Raw genomic sequence first — 13,486 nt, forward strand, 5'->3', positions numbered from 1 at the left:
GGCCCGTAAAAGTTGGGTAAGGTCACCCAACCAGAGCAGGAGAGCTAGGATTTAACTCTAAGGCTTTCATCACCAAAGCTGTATCTCTAATAACATTCTCTAAGCCTTCAGAGCCTCAGCCCTGCATATGACTGTGCTGCTTCTGCTGCTCCTTCAGTATCCTTTCTGAGTTTGCTTTAGTCATCTGTAAAACAGCAATAGTATCAGCCTCATGGGGAGTTGGAGATTAAATGTAGAGGATTTGTAGACTGAGTAACAGAGTATTTCAGTCAGCACACACTTTGTATGGGTTTCCTAAGCCAGAACAGCCACCATACTTGCAAGGTGGATGTTGAGTTATTTGGATGTTGGTGTGACCTTTAGATGAAAGATCTAAGGGGTCAGTCATTTTAAAGCTATGCTTACTTAGATCAGAAAAATCACTGAGGGTTGACGCGAACACTGGCACCATGCCTTTTGCGCATACTGATTGACTTCGGTGTGCCCATCTGGGTTCACAGGCTCTTTGTTTGCTCTACAGCATTCCTCATCCCACAGGATCGCAAAAAGAGGCCTCATCTTGCAGCCATCACCGCCATTCAGCTGGCAGAGAGTGCTTTACTCTTCAGTGAAGGCTTAAATGGGAAAAAACTTGCTTCACTTCAAAAGTAGTGTGACTCAAAGTCTTGGCAAGATTCATGTGGCTCTCTCCCATGGGAGATTTGGGGAGGATTTAATGAAAGTGCAAAGTAGCTTATAAAAGTGTCGATAGATTAAGGGGAACAAGCAAGGGGTGGTGTGGAACCTTGTGCATAGCTACTCAGGAGCCGTACCAGCCCAAAGGTAAAGGAGCAAGGAGGCAGAATCTGGGCATCCCTGGAATTGAAGTAGTCTAGTGCCATTGAGGGCTGACTCATGGGAGATGGATCATTCGGTGGAAAGACAGCCTACTGTAGAGGGAGGAATAAGGACAGGAAAAGGGAAATAAGCATGATAGCCTCACTCTCGGACCTCTTGGCAATGCTCTTGATTGGCCACATTCAACGGAAAGTCAGAGGGCAAGGGAGCCCGTTGGTGGAGGCCATGATCAGCCTCCTGAGAGCACAGCGCTTGGTCAAGATATAGAGTGGATCTGGAGGAGCAAATGGAAAATATCCAGCAAAAAAGATCACTTGATATGGATTTCAAAACCTTTCCTAAATGACTGACTCTCTAGCTCCTAAATTTGGAAGGTGTTTTGTTGCTATTTTTGTTTGTTTGTTTGTTTTGTTTTTTTAAGTGAAAGATTATTCAGGGAGATACACATTCCATATACAGAGTGTGGGCCATATCAGAAGGCAAGAGGCACCAGGGTATGGGGTTGTCAGTTTGTATTGGGGTGAATAATTTCATGGGGTAATGAATAGGAGGATTTTTCCAACTATTTGGGGGAAGTAGCAGAGATTTCCAGGAATTGGACCACCACCAAGTTTTTTGGCTTTTTATAAGTAGCCTCTAAACTGTCATGGTACTGGTCGGTGTGTCATTTGGCATGCTGATGTGGAATAGCATGTACTGGGGCTCAAGGTCTAGTGGCTAAAGTCAACTTGCCCACCATCTTGGACCTAGTTGGTTCTAACCAGCCTGTCATGTCCTCAACAGCTATGTCATTCTTTTAAAGGTTGTGGCCTGCCTTCTTCCTGTATCATTCATCACTCAAAGACTTTACTCCCATAATCTTATGAGAAGAAGAGGGCTGTAAAAATATGTATACCTTAGGAAGCCAGTACAGGAGAACTAGCAAACACCCTATAGTAAACCAGACATGGTGCTAGGCAGTTAACAATAGTTAACCCTACATCTGTGACCCTAGAGTCTCTGTCCACTAAAGGAAAAGAGGAAATTAAGCTTGAAGTTCATCACTTTCAATATAAACATAAATGTTACAATAATATGTTATAATGGAAAACCAGGTTAGGCTTTACATTATTAACGTTAGACAGTGGTTAACACTCATCTGAAAGAAGTGATTTATAAGAAAAATGATTTGATAGAATGGAAATCTGATGGAGATGGGCATAAGGATTTTATAGTGAACACTAGAAAATAAGGTATTTCACGCAAAGTGTTGGCCAAAATGTGTTAGTCTCTGGACCTGGTGTTTTGTTTTTGTTTTTTTTTTTTCCCTTTTTTGGCTCTCCTTGACTAATATCAAACCTTTAAAGTAAGAAAGAGGTAAAATCAAAACACCCCCACAGAAGCACCCCTAAGAACCTGTGTAGATGTATCCCTGACCCTAAACATAAGGCTGAAACCAAAATGGGCCATAGATTCAGTGGTTGCAAGATTCAGTGGGCAGGAGTTGGGAAAGAAAGGGAGAAAAGGGGATTGGAATAGGGTGGTGGGAGGGAGCAGACTGGTCACTTGTCATCTCAAATCCCTAAACAAAGGTAGATGTTCTTTTTCGGTTTTCAGCTGACTCTGGTCACAGACAGAACACATCTGGCTGCAGTGACAAGGAGCACATTCAGTGTAGTAGAAGCTGGTATTTGGAGTAACCTCTGGTTTTAAAATGGAAAACCTCTCTTATTCAAAAAAGAAATTCATTGACTATTTACTCTGAATTTGCTGCTGATTATATAGCTAGTACCTGTGTAGAAAACTTGACATAACACACAAACAAAAATAATGAAATATCGGACAGTTTTTATCCCATCTCAGAAATATTTCTGTGAGTAACTTTTCAGTAAAAGTGAAAAAAAAAAAAACTTGAAAGTGAAAGTCATTCAGTGTCATCTGATTCTTTGCAACCCTGAGGACTATAGCCCTCCAGGCTCCTCTGTCCATGAAATTCTCCAGGCAGGAATACTGAAGTGGATCACCATGCTCTTCTCCAGGGGATCTTCCTGACCCCGGATGAAACTCATGTCTCCTGCATCACAGGCAGTTTCTTTATTGCCAGAGCCACCAGGGAAGCCCTAACTTTTCAGGAAATCTCTGTGTATGTTTGGTTTGTGTGCCCATTTTTTTCACCTGGGATAGTTTTGAAATTATAGTGCAATTATTTTTTCTTCTTAGTCACTGTCTTAAAGTTTACCTAGTCTGAAAGAATAGGTCTTCCTATTAAAGTCAGGTGTAGAGTTTATTTTTTTAAATATAATCTTCAAATAAAAACAAGCCTTTCCCTGCAAATGATGATTTAGTATACATTAAAGTCAGTTGTACAGTTTATTTTTTTAAATATAATCTTCAAATAAAAGCAAGCCTTTCCCTGCAAATGATGACTTAGTATATATAAAGTGAATGGACCTTGGCCATATATAGATTTTTTTTAAGCTCCTCTGATGATTCAGATCCGTATCACCAACTGTGAGTCAGTGCATTCTAATGGAAAGAAAAAAATAGCAATGGATTCCCTGTAATATGAATAGAAAGTCATTTTTAACATAGCATCTGGGTTTGTTGTTTGGGGTTTTTTTATTATAAGTATTTTCCTGTGTCACCAAATTCCTTTTCATCTTGGTGAAATATACATAGCATTAAATTTATCAGTTTAATCCTTTTTAAGTGTACAGTTGCACTCATCTCACACGCTAGTAAAGTAATGCTCAAAATTCTCCAAGCCAGGCTTCAGCAATACGTGAACCATGAACTTCCAGATGTTCAAGCTGGTTTTAGAAAAGGCAGGGGAACCAGAGGTCAAATTGCCAACATCAACTGGATCATCGAAAAAGCAAGAGTTCCAGAAAAACATCTATTTCTGCTTTATTGACTATGCCAAAGCCTTTGACTGTGAGGATCACAATAAACTGTGGAAAATTCTGAAAGAGATGGGAATACCAGACCACCTGACCTGCCTCTTGAGAAATCTGTATGCAGGTCAGGAAGCAACAGTTAGAACTGGACATGGAACAACAGACTGGTTCCAAATAGGGAAAGAAGTACATCAAGGCTGTATAGTGTCACCCTGCTTATTTAACTTACATGCAGAGTACATCATGAGAAACGCTGGGCTGGAAGAAACACAAGCTGGAATCAAGATTGCCAGGAGAAATATCAATAACTTCAGATAGGCAGATGACACCACGCTTACGGCAGAAAGCAAAGAACTGAAGAGCCTCTTGATGAAGGTGAAAGAGGAGAGTGAAAAAGTTGGCTTAAAGCTCAGCATTCAGAAAACTAAGATCATGGCATCTGGTCCCATCACTTCATGGCAGATAGATGGGGAAACAGTGGCTTACTTTATTTTTCTGGGCTCCAAAATCACTGCAGATGGTGATTGCAGCCATGAAATTAAAAGACGCTTACTCCTTGGAAGGAAAGCTGTGACCAACCTAGACAGCATATTAAAAAGCAGAGACATTCCTTTGCCAACAAAGATCCATCTAGTCAAAGCTGTAGTTTTTCTGGTCATCACGTATGGATGTGAGAGTTGGACTATAAAGAAAGCTGAGTGCCGAAGAACTGATGCTTTTGAACTGTGGTGTTGAAGAAGACTCTTGAGAGTCCCTTGGACTGCAAGGAGATCCAACCAGTCCATCCTAAAGAAGATCAGTCCTGGGTGTTCATTGGAAGGACCGATGTTGAAGCTGGAACTCCAATACTTTGGCCACCTGATGCTAAGAGCTGACTCATTGAAAAAGATTCTGATGCTGGGAAAGATTGAAGGCAGGAGGCGAAGGGAACGACAGAGGATGGGATGGTTGGATGGCATCACCGACTCCATGGACATGAGTTTGGGTAAACTCCGGTAGTTGGTGATGATCAGGGAGGCCTGGCGTGCTGCGGTCCATGGGGTCACAGAGAATCAGACACTACTGAGCGACTGAACTGAACTGAACTGAAGGTCACATTCAGTGGCATTAAGAAAATTCACAATGTTGTATAACCATTGAAAAGTAAAAGTGTTAGTCGCTCAGCCATATACAACTTTTTGCCACCCCATGGATTGTAGCCCACCGAGCTCCTCTGTCCATGGAATTCTCCAGGCAAGAATACTGGAGTGGGTAGCCATTCCCTTCTCCAGGGATCTTCCTGACCCAGGGATCAAACAGTGGTCTCCTGCACTGCAGGCAGTTTTTTTTTACCACATGAACCACCTTACCACTGTCTATTACAGAGCTTTTTCATCATGGCAAAAAGAAGCTTTACAAATCATGCCTCTCATATCCCCAGCCCCTGGAAAAAAATCATATTTTTAACATCATTTTATATTAACTACTAAATATTCCTTATATAGATATGCTATAATTTACTGAACCATTGTTATAACTTTGGACAATTATGTTGTTTCCAGATTTTTCTAAGACTTACATGAACCTTGGGGTGGGTGAGTGAATGTGTGTGTTTGTGTATGTTTCTATTTGGTTCTTCTTCATGTCTCCTGTTTCTATGCTGAGATGTTCTATTTTTTATTTGTTTCAAGTATATTTGCAATTTCTTATTGGATCATTGTGTAAGAGGTGCTATAAAGTATCATATGATTCCATAGTTACATTCATATGTGTATATATATATATATGTGTATAACTCATACATAGCATAATGATACAATATATGTTATACATTGTATTTTTATATCCTTGAAATAAACTCAGAAAAGTGAATATATTGGATCATATGTGTAGTGTTTTAAAGCTTTAGTGCTCTTAACCAAAAAGCCTGATTAAAATTTTGTCTTTATTATTAGAAACAGAGTTTCATCACATTCTCTGTAAGACCATTTATCATATTTGGTAGATAATTATGTCTAGTAGTTTTAATTTCTCTAAAGCAGCTCATTATTAAAGAATTTTTATGTATTTGTTAGCCATTTTATTTTGTAAATTATCAGGGTATTTGACTGTTTATCTTCTTGAGTATTACTGTTCATTTTATCTATTTATTAGGTGAACATATCTGCTGCAGATACTCTTAGTTTGTCGTTAGTTATTTTCAAAATATAAAGTGTGAAATATTTAAGTGATAAAATCTTTGACCTTTGGGGTTGTTGTCTTTTGTTCTTAACCTTAAAAAGTTTTTTCCCAAATAAAGAGTCAGTAATCAGTTATTTTTTTCAGATTTTTATGTTTTAACTTTTTTTCCATTTAACTGTTACCTGTTCCTAGAATTGATTTTCAGGTTTTGTATTCAATGAAAAGAAATTTTTTTTTCCCACAAATAAACTAATGCATCACCAGATATCTATTTGTATGAAAAAAAAAAAATCTTTCCCACTGATATATTTTTTTGTTGTTTTTGTTTTTGTTTCTTTGGTTGAAGTATCATTGATTTACAAAGTTGTGTTAATTTCTGCTATACAGCAAAGTGATTCAGTTATGTGTATGTATTATGTATCTACCTATAGATATAGATACACATGCATGCATTCTTTTTTATATTCTTTTCCATTATGGTTTACCATAAGACACTGAATACATTTCTTGTGGTATGCAATAGGACGTTGTTTTTTATCTATCCTATCTATATTAATTTACATCTGCTGATCCCAAACTCCCAATCCATTCCTCTCCCCACCCTCCACCTTGGCAACCACAGTTCTGTTCTCTATGTCTGTGAGTCTGTTTCTATTTTCTAGATAGGTTCATTTGTATCATGTTTTAGATGCCACATATGTGATATCATAGGTTTTATGGTATTTGTCTTGCTCTTTCTGATTAAGTTCAGTTAGTATGATTATCTCCAGGTCAATCCACGTTGCTGCAAATGGTATTATTTCATTCTTTTTATGCTGAGTAGTGTTCCACTATATATTATGTACCACATCTTCTTTACCCATTCATCTGTTGATGGACATTTAGGTTGTTTCCATGTCTTGACTATTGTGAACAGTGCTGCTATGAGCACAGGAGTGCATGTATCTTTTTAGATTAGAGGTTTGTCTGGATATATGCCCTGAAGAGGGATTGCCGGATCATATGGTAATTCTGTTTTTAATTTTCTGAGGAACCTTATGCTCTTTTCCATAGCAGCTGTAACTTTCCTACTGACTTATGATTGCATCTTCAACCTATCAATATATGTCAGCAATGTGCTAGCTAGATCTGCATCAAGACTGCCTATCCTATTTCAATAATTATCTTTTTATTCTTGTACCAGTGCCACACTGTTATTATAATTTCATTAACTTTTAACTTTTAATTTTTATTGTGAGTAATTTTAAGAATATACAAAAGAGATAAAATTATATTATAAAGTCTTATGTATTCATCAGAAAACATTATTTTTAAAGCATGATTTAGAAAAAGCAAAAAAGAAATGGCAAAGAAAAAGAGAGATTAATAATCCTACCATTGCATCTTATTCACTTATGACTTAGTTTCTATCAATAAAATAAGTATAAAATAATAAGCCCCATGCAACATGATGAGGAAAAGCAGTTGTTCTGAGAATATTACCTAAGGAGAGCCAGTGACACAGAGCCAGAACAAAGAGTATATGAGCTTCTATATGAGGTTCTTATGTTCCTGAAAGACATGGAAAAAAGAAATGTTGTATAAGAGGCATGTGAGTTCATAAGAAGTGATGAACCTTTTCTTTACATGAAATTCAAAGAGGAATGTTTTATTTAAACAGCATGGAACAAAATGGGCAATGTCCTCCAAAGTAGAACCGTAGAAGATAACAAAGCAAACTTTAGATTACTTTTTCTCTTCTCAACTTTGGATAAAAACCAAAGTCTGTTTTTAATCACTGTCTTGAGTAAATTTCAACCAACAGCTAAAATAGTATCATCCAGGTATATAGTTTTTTAAAGATGCTTAGCAAATCTAAGATCTTCAGCCGTAAGTTTTTAATTAATGGTACTTATGTCATGACTAAAAGACTGATAAAGCTATCATTGTTCTTTTCTTAGAAAAAAGCCACCTTGCTTTTGACTGGTAATTGTCAAATATGGTGTAGGGCTTTTTATGATAGATGTTGAATAGATTAAAAAAAAAAAATGCATGTTTTAACAAACTTATGGTTACCAGGATATAAGCAGGGAGACGGATAAATTGAGAGATTGGGATTGACATATACACCGTACTGTATATAAAATAGATAACTAAAAAGAACCTGCTGTATAGCACAGGGAAGCTTTGTTCAATACTCTGTAATGGACTATATGGGAAAAGAGTATTTTTTAAAAGAGTGGATATATGTGCATGTATAAATGAAACTATTTTTCTGTACTCCTGAAACTAATACAACATTGCAAATCAACTATATTCCACTAAATTTTTTTGAAAATGCATGTTTTAAGATTCGTGTTCCAGTTAAGATGGAGCAAGCACGTTCTATGCTGTATCTCCCACTGAACTCAACTGTCAAATATGAGCAGAATGCATGGAGCAGCTATCTGAGGACTCTGAAAAGTAATCAGTACCAGGTAGTTCGGGGAAGAAGACTAGAATTTGAAGTACCACCAAAATGGTTGTGAGTTTATTAATTTTTTCCCTTTGAACATCACCATGGCTGAACACAGTACAACATGAAACCCCATAGAGAGCCCTGGGGGTACAGAGTGCTCCAGAAGAAGCCTTCTACTCCAAACTTGAGAAGACGGGAAAAGGGACTTCTAATGCTGGAGACAGTGTGGAAAATGGTTTTACCTTCTTTTCCTTCTCTTGGTTCATTCCCACCATATTCTGTAGACATTCCCATGATAACAGAGACAAAAACTGGGCCTGGAGCTAGTAGGAACCAAAAGTCTAGGGAAGAGCACCTTTCTCTTCAGTGATGGAAATGTGGTCCCAAGAGAGTGGGACAACGCTTCCATTGCCTTTGATTCCTTCTCTGTCCTTTGCCACTTGGGCCTAGAACATGGTGTGGCCACAAATGCGCAAGACGGAAAGGTTAACTAAAGCCCAGCTCTCAGGCCAGAGGCCAAAAGAGGAGCCCAAGGAAAATGAAAGCACCTAGGAGATTGGAGAGGAGAACTCAAAGAAAAACGAAAAGCCATAAAGTGCTTTATGAACACATGGGCTTCCCCTGAATTATGTATGCAGGAGTCTGATTCTAATCAGCAGATCGAAGACTTGTGAGAATTGAACTAACTGATAGACCATGGATAGGGTTCCAGACTAACCACTGAGTGACACAGATGGGGGACAGATCTTAATAGTATTGCAAAGGCTTTGAAAATTAAAAAGATATTAGAAACAGTGCTCATAGATTGAAATTTGTTGTCTGAACCTAACCAGTTTGATTGCCTGCTAAAACAAAAATATCAATAATTTCATCAGATTCAAACAAGACACAGGGTTTTATAATATAATATTCAAAATACATCCAAATTACTGGCCATACAGAGGATGAGAAAAACCTTAAACTGCATGGAAAAAGCAATCAACAGACCTCAATACCACATTGATACACATATTGAAAGTATCTGGCCAAGGCTTTATAGCAGCTATTATTATATAATGGCAAGAGTGAACATTTTAGAAACCAGTGAGCTAAACTGGATGGGAATGGGCAAATTTAATTCAGATGACCATTATATCTACTACTGTGAGCAAGAATCCCCTAGAAGAATTGGAGTAGCCCTCATAGTCCACAAAAGAGTCTGAAATGGAGTACTTGGGTTCAGTCTCAAAAATGACAGAATGATTTCAATTCTTTTCCAAGGCAAACCATTCAATATCACTCGTTAGAGAAATGCAAATTAAAACCTCAATAAAGTATCACTACATATCTATCAGAATGACTAAAATTAAAATAAATAGAGGCAACACCAAATGCTGGAGAGGATGTACAGAAATAGATCACTTGTATATTTCAGTAAGAATGTAAAATGGTACAGCCATTCTGGAAAATAATTTGGCAGTTTCTCAGAAGATTACTTACTATATTATTGATTAGAACTCTTGAGATGAGAAACTTATAGAAATGGGGACCAGATTACTGGTAGCCCGAGATGAAGAGGATAGAGGTGGGAGAGAAGTGGGTATGGCTACAAAAGGACAACTTGAGAGATTGCTGTGTTGATGGAGATATTTTGTATCTTGATTGTATCAGTGTCAATATTGTGGTTGTGACATTGTACTGTTTTTTTTACAAGATATTACCATTTGAGGAAACTGAGTAAAAAGTACACTGGACCTCTCCATCCTATTTCTCACAACTGTGTATGAATCTATGATTGTCTCAAAATAAAAAGTTCACATTTTTAGTATTTTTTTTTCTCTTGTGGCTTCTAGATGAATGATTTGAAATTCCATGGGCTGTTATATCAATGTATGATTAAGGGTCACTTCATAGTAACCTAATAAGTGAGTTACTCAAATATTCATTTAAAACTTGATATTCATTATTAGAATTAGATCACTCTGGCTTGTAATTCTGAATTCTTCTAAGAAAGCTGTGTTCCAGGCAGGGTTTCACAGAGCTGTGAAGCTCTTGCTGTGCGCATAGGCACCATCTAGTCATTAGAAACCCTGAGCTATGGGAGTCGAATACGTTGTACTGTTATCTTATGAGACTATAATTTTTGATTTCTCCTAGTGGTGTTTTTTTTAATCTTAAATTACTCTTGATTTAGCCTCACAATGATTAATTGAATTTGTTGGAGTTGCTTGCTTAACTTGATACTGTATAGAAATTCCTATCTATATAACTCTGTCTAGCCAATAAACTTTTCAGTAAGTCGACTTGCATGCATTTTTTCTGTTGTGGATCAAAATGAGTCATCCTTGTCTGAACTGCTAAAACCAACCTACACACAGTCCCAAAGAAATTGCTTAGACACTGACCCTTCATTGTTATTGAGGAACTCTCTTTCCACTGGAAAGATAGGGTGGATGGGCCAGGAGGTCTTTTGCTCCACTAACCACCCATGGCAAAAGAAGTAATGAAGGCTTTAACCTTACACTTGTTTGACTACTAATAAAAGTCCAGAGCAGGAGTACTGGCAAACACAGGTATTATGTTATTGAATGAAACAAGACCCAGAAACATTGAACACCAACTGCATAAACAGCAATGGTGGCTATTGTTATGAATGTTAATAATTCTGACTTACGTTAATGGCCCTCTATAAGTTCTTCCTACTTCAATCCAAGGATGCACTGTTAAAATCTGTTTTCATTTCTCACAGAACAAAGTGGGCTTTGTACACTTGCTGGTGCCATTTGTGGCAGAGAAAGACTTTCTCGGATTGCTTTGGGTTGATGAAGAGCGTGTCTCTCATCCAAGAACTGAAACGATACCTTCAGGTGAGTCCAGAGTCCAAATCCTCAAAGGAGGGATTTAGGAAAGCATGTGAGAGGATCAGGTTTAAACCAAATAATCCCTGAAGAAGAAATTCCATTCAGGTTCTTTCTTTAAAACAGGAAATTAAACAGAGTCATTATAAGGCAAACTCAAGAGAGTGGTAGCACCATCCCTCCCTACTGTTAGTTGCATGAATTTCGTTTTGGGTCATCTGTGAATTGAAAACTTGATCTAAATTCGATCCTGGTGACCATAGCTCATTGCACGTACAACAATCAGAATTCTAGGCAAAACGCATCATTTTCGAAACATGTAATATATCTGAAATACAACTCCTTGTATAATTATCAAGATTTAAGTTTCCTAGAGTATTATTTTAAGTAGTTCATTAAATCCACGGGCCTATTTCCAAAACTTAGAGCAATTGGGAGAGCTAGCTTACAGAGCATGAATTCTTTCAAGACACTGGTACAGTTAACATATTTTATTAAAATTACTTGAGGCAAGCCAGAAAGCAGGATTGGTGAAGCAGGCATTGGTTGGCATACTTTACAGATGTTTTTATTTGTCAGTTTCATTAAGTGACTATCAGCAGAATAGCCAATGCAAGACTGAAACCCCACCCAGTAAATAACTCTTGCTGTTGCTCTCAACCAGGCTTTCTCTGCACCACTGAATTGTATATTGTTCTTTAAGAACACAAGAACAAAGACTTCGTATACATCCTCTTCAGTGCATAGCAGGGCAGAATGTTGGTGAACATTCCTCTTAAAGCATCCAGTTCAGTTCAGTCGCTCAGTCGTGTCCGACTCTTTGCGACCCCATGAATCGCAGCACACCAGGCCTCCCTGTCCATCACCAACTCCTGGAGTCCACCCAAGCCCATGTCCATCAAGTCGGTGATGCCATCCAGCCATCTCATCCTCTATTGTCCCCTTCTCCTTCTGCCCCCAATCCTTCCCAGCATTAGGGTCTTTTCCAATGAGTCAACTCTTCGCATGAGGTGGCCAAAGTATTGGAGGTTCAGCTTCAACATCAGTCCTTCCAAAGAACACCCAGGACTGATCTCCTTTAGGATGGACTGGTTGGATGTTCTTGCAGTCCAAGGGACTCTCAAGAGTCTTCTCCAACACCACAGTTCAAAAGCATCAATTCTTCGGCACTCAGCTTTCTTCACTGTCCAACTCTCACATCCATACATGACCACTGGAAAAACCATAGCCTTGACTAGACGGACCTTGGTTGGCAAAGTAATGTCTCTGCTTTTAAATATGCTATCTAGGTTGGTCATAACTTTCCTCCAAGGAGTAAGCGTCTTTTAATTTCATGGCTGCAGTCACCATCTGCAGTGATTTTGGAGCCCAAAAAAATAAAGTCTGACACTGTTTCCACTGTTTCCCCATCTATTTCCCATGAAGTCATGGGACCAGATGCCATGATCTTAGTTTTCTGAATGTTGAGCTTTAAGCCAACTTTTTCACTCTCCTCTTTCACTTTCATCAAGAGGCTCTTTAGTTCTTCTTCGCTTTCTGCCACAAGGGTGGTGTCATCTGCATATCTGAGGTTAAAGCATTAAGGGCATGAAAATGTGTTCCCATTTCTCACAGAAAGTAATCTGATTTAATTAATTAATTTAATTAACATTACTCTTATTGTATCAGGATTTTTTTTTTTTTTTCTTTCCTGTGAGCCAAATGAGAGATTTAGGGGAAACTGGTCAACTGAATCTTCAGTTGCTTTATTCTAACAGATCAGAGAGTTAAAGTCCTAGAGGTGGGAGAATATTGGCAGATATAGCAGTGCTTGGAATGTTAAAGGACGAGCAAGAGGAGCAGTAAAAAGGAGCGCAGATGGGTGAGAGGCTGTAGGAGATGAGGTTGGAGAAACAGGGCCCCACTGCATCCAGCCTTGCAGCCCCAGTATGAAGACTTTGTTGTTGTTGTTGTTTTACTCTGAATAAGAAAAGGAACAATCAAAGGCAAGGCTTTCCAGCAGAATGGTGACAAGATCTGGAAGTGGAAGTAGAATCAACATCTCTGGAACTCCAGATCCCCAAATGGAAATCAGGGACTGCTGAGGAGGGGAGAGGGGAGCAGATGCTGGGGAGACAGCCAACGATGTGTACAGCACACTCAATTCCCCACAGTGAATGATAGAAAATAAAACAAAGCATGCTTTTGAAACCAGGAATACTCACACATGTGTAGCACACACATATGCAGAGAGGGAGAGCGAAAGAAAGAGAGAAAAATGTTGCGTCCCAAATACCTTTGTAGCCACGACAAAGTGAACAAAGTACAGAAACAGAAAAATTAAAAATCCCTGAAGTGCT

General features: G+C 38.4%; 1 protein-coding gene across 2 annotated transcripts in view; it reads left to right on the forward strand.

Moving 5' to 3' along the window:
- LRIG1 (leucine rich repeats and immunoglobulin like domains 1) overlaps positions 1-13,486 on the forward strand; it is a 539,770-nt gene that overhangs the window by 257,572 nt on the left and 268,712 nt on the right. For both annotated transcript variants that reach the window (XM_081528432.1, XM_081528434.1), the window contains one exon: positions 11,039-11,156. The gene's annotated coding sequence lies outside the window, so the exon portion shown is untranslated. The remainder of the gene's footprint in view (positions 1-11,038; positions 11,157-13,486) is intronic.

Source organism: Giraffa tippelskirchi, chromosome 9 (genome assembly GCF_054371585.1).
Source record: "Giraffa tippelskirchi isolate mGirTip1 chromosome 9, T2T-mGirTip1v1.2.pri, whole genome shotgun sequence".
NCBI classification, from domain to species: domain Eukaryota; kingdom Metazoa; phylum Chordata; class Mammalia; order Artiodactyla; family Giraffidae; genus Giraffa; species Giraffa tippelskirchi.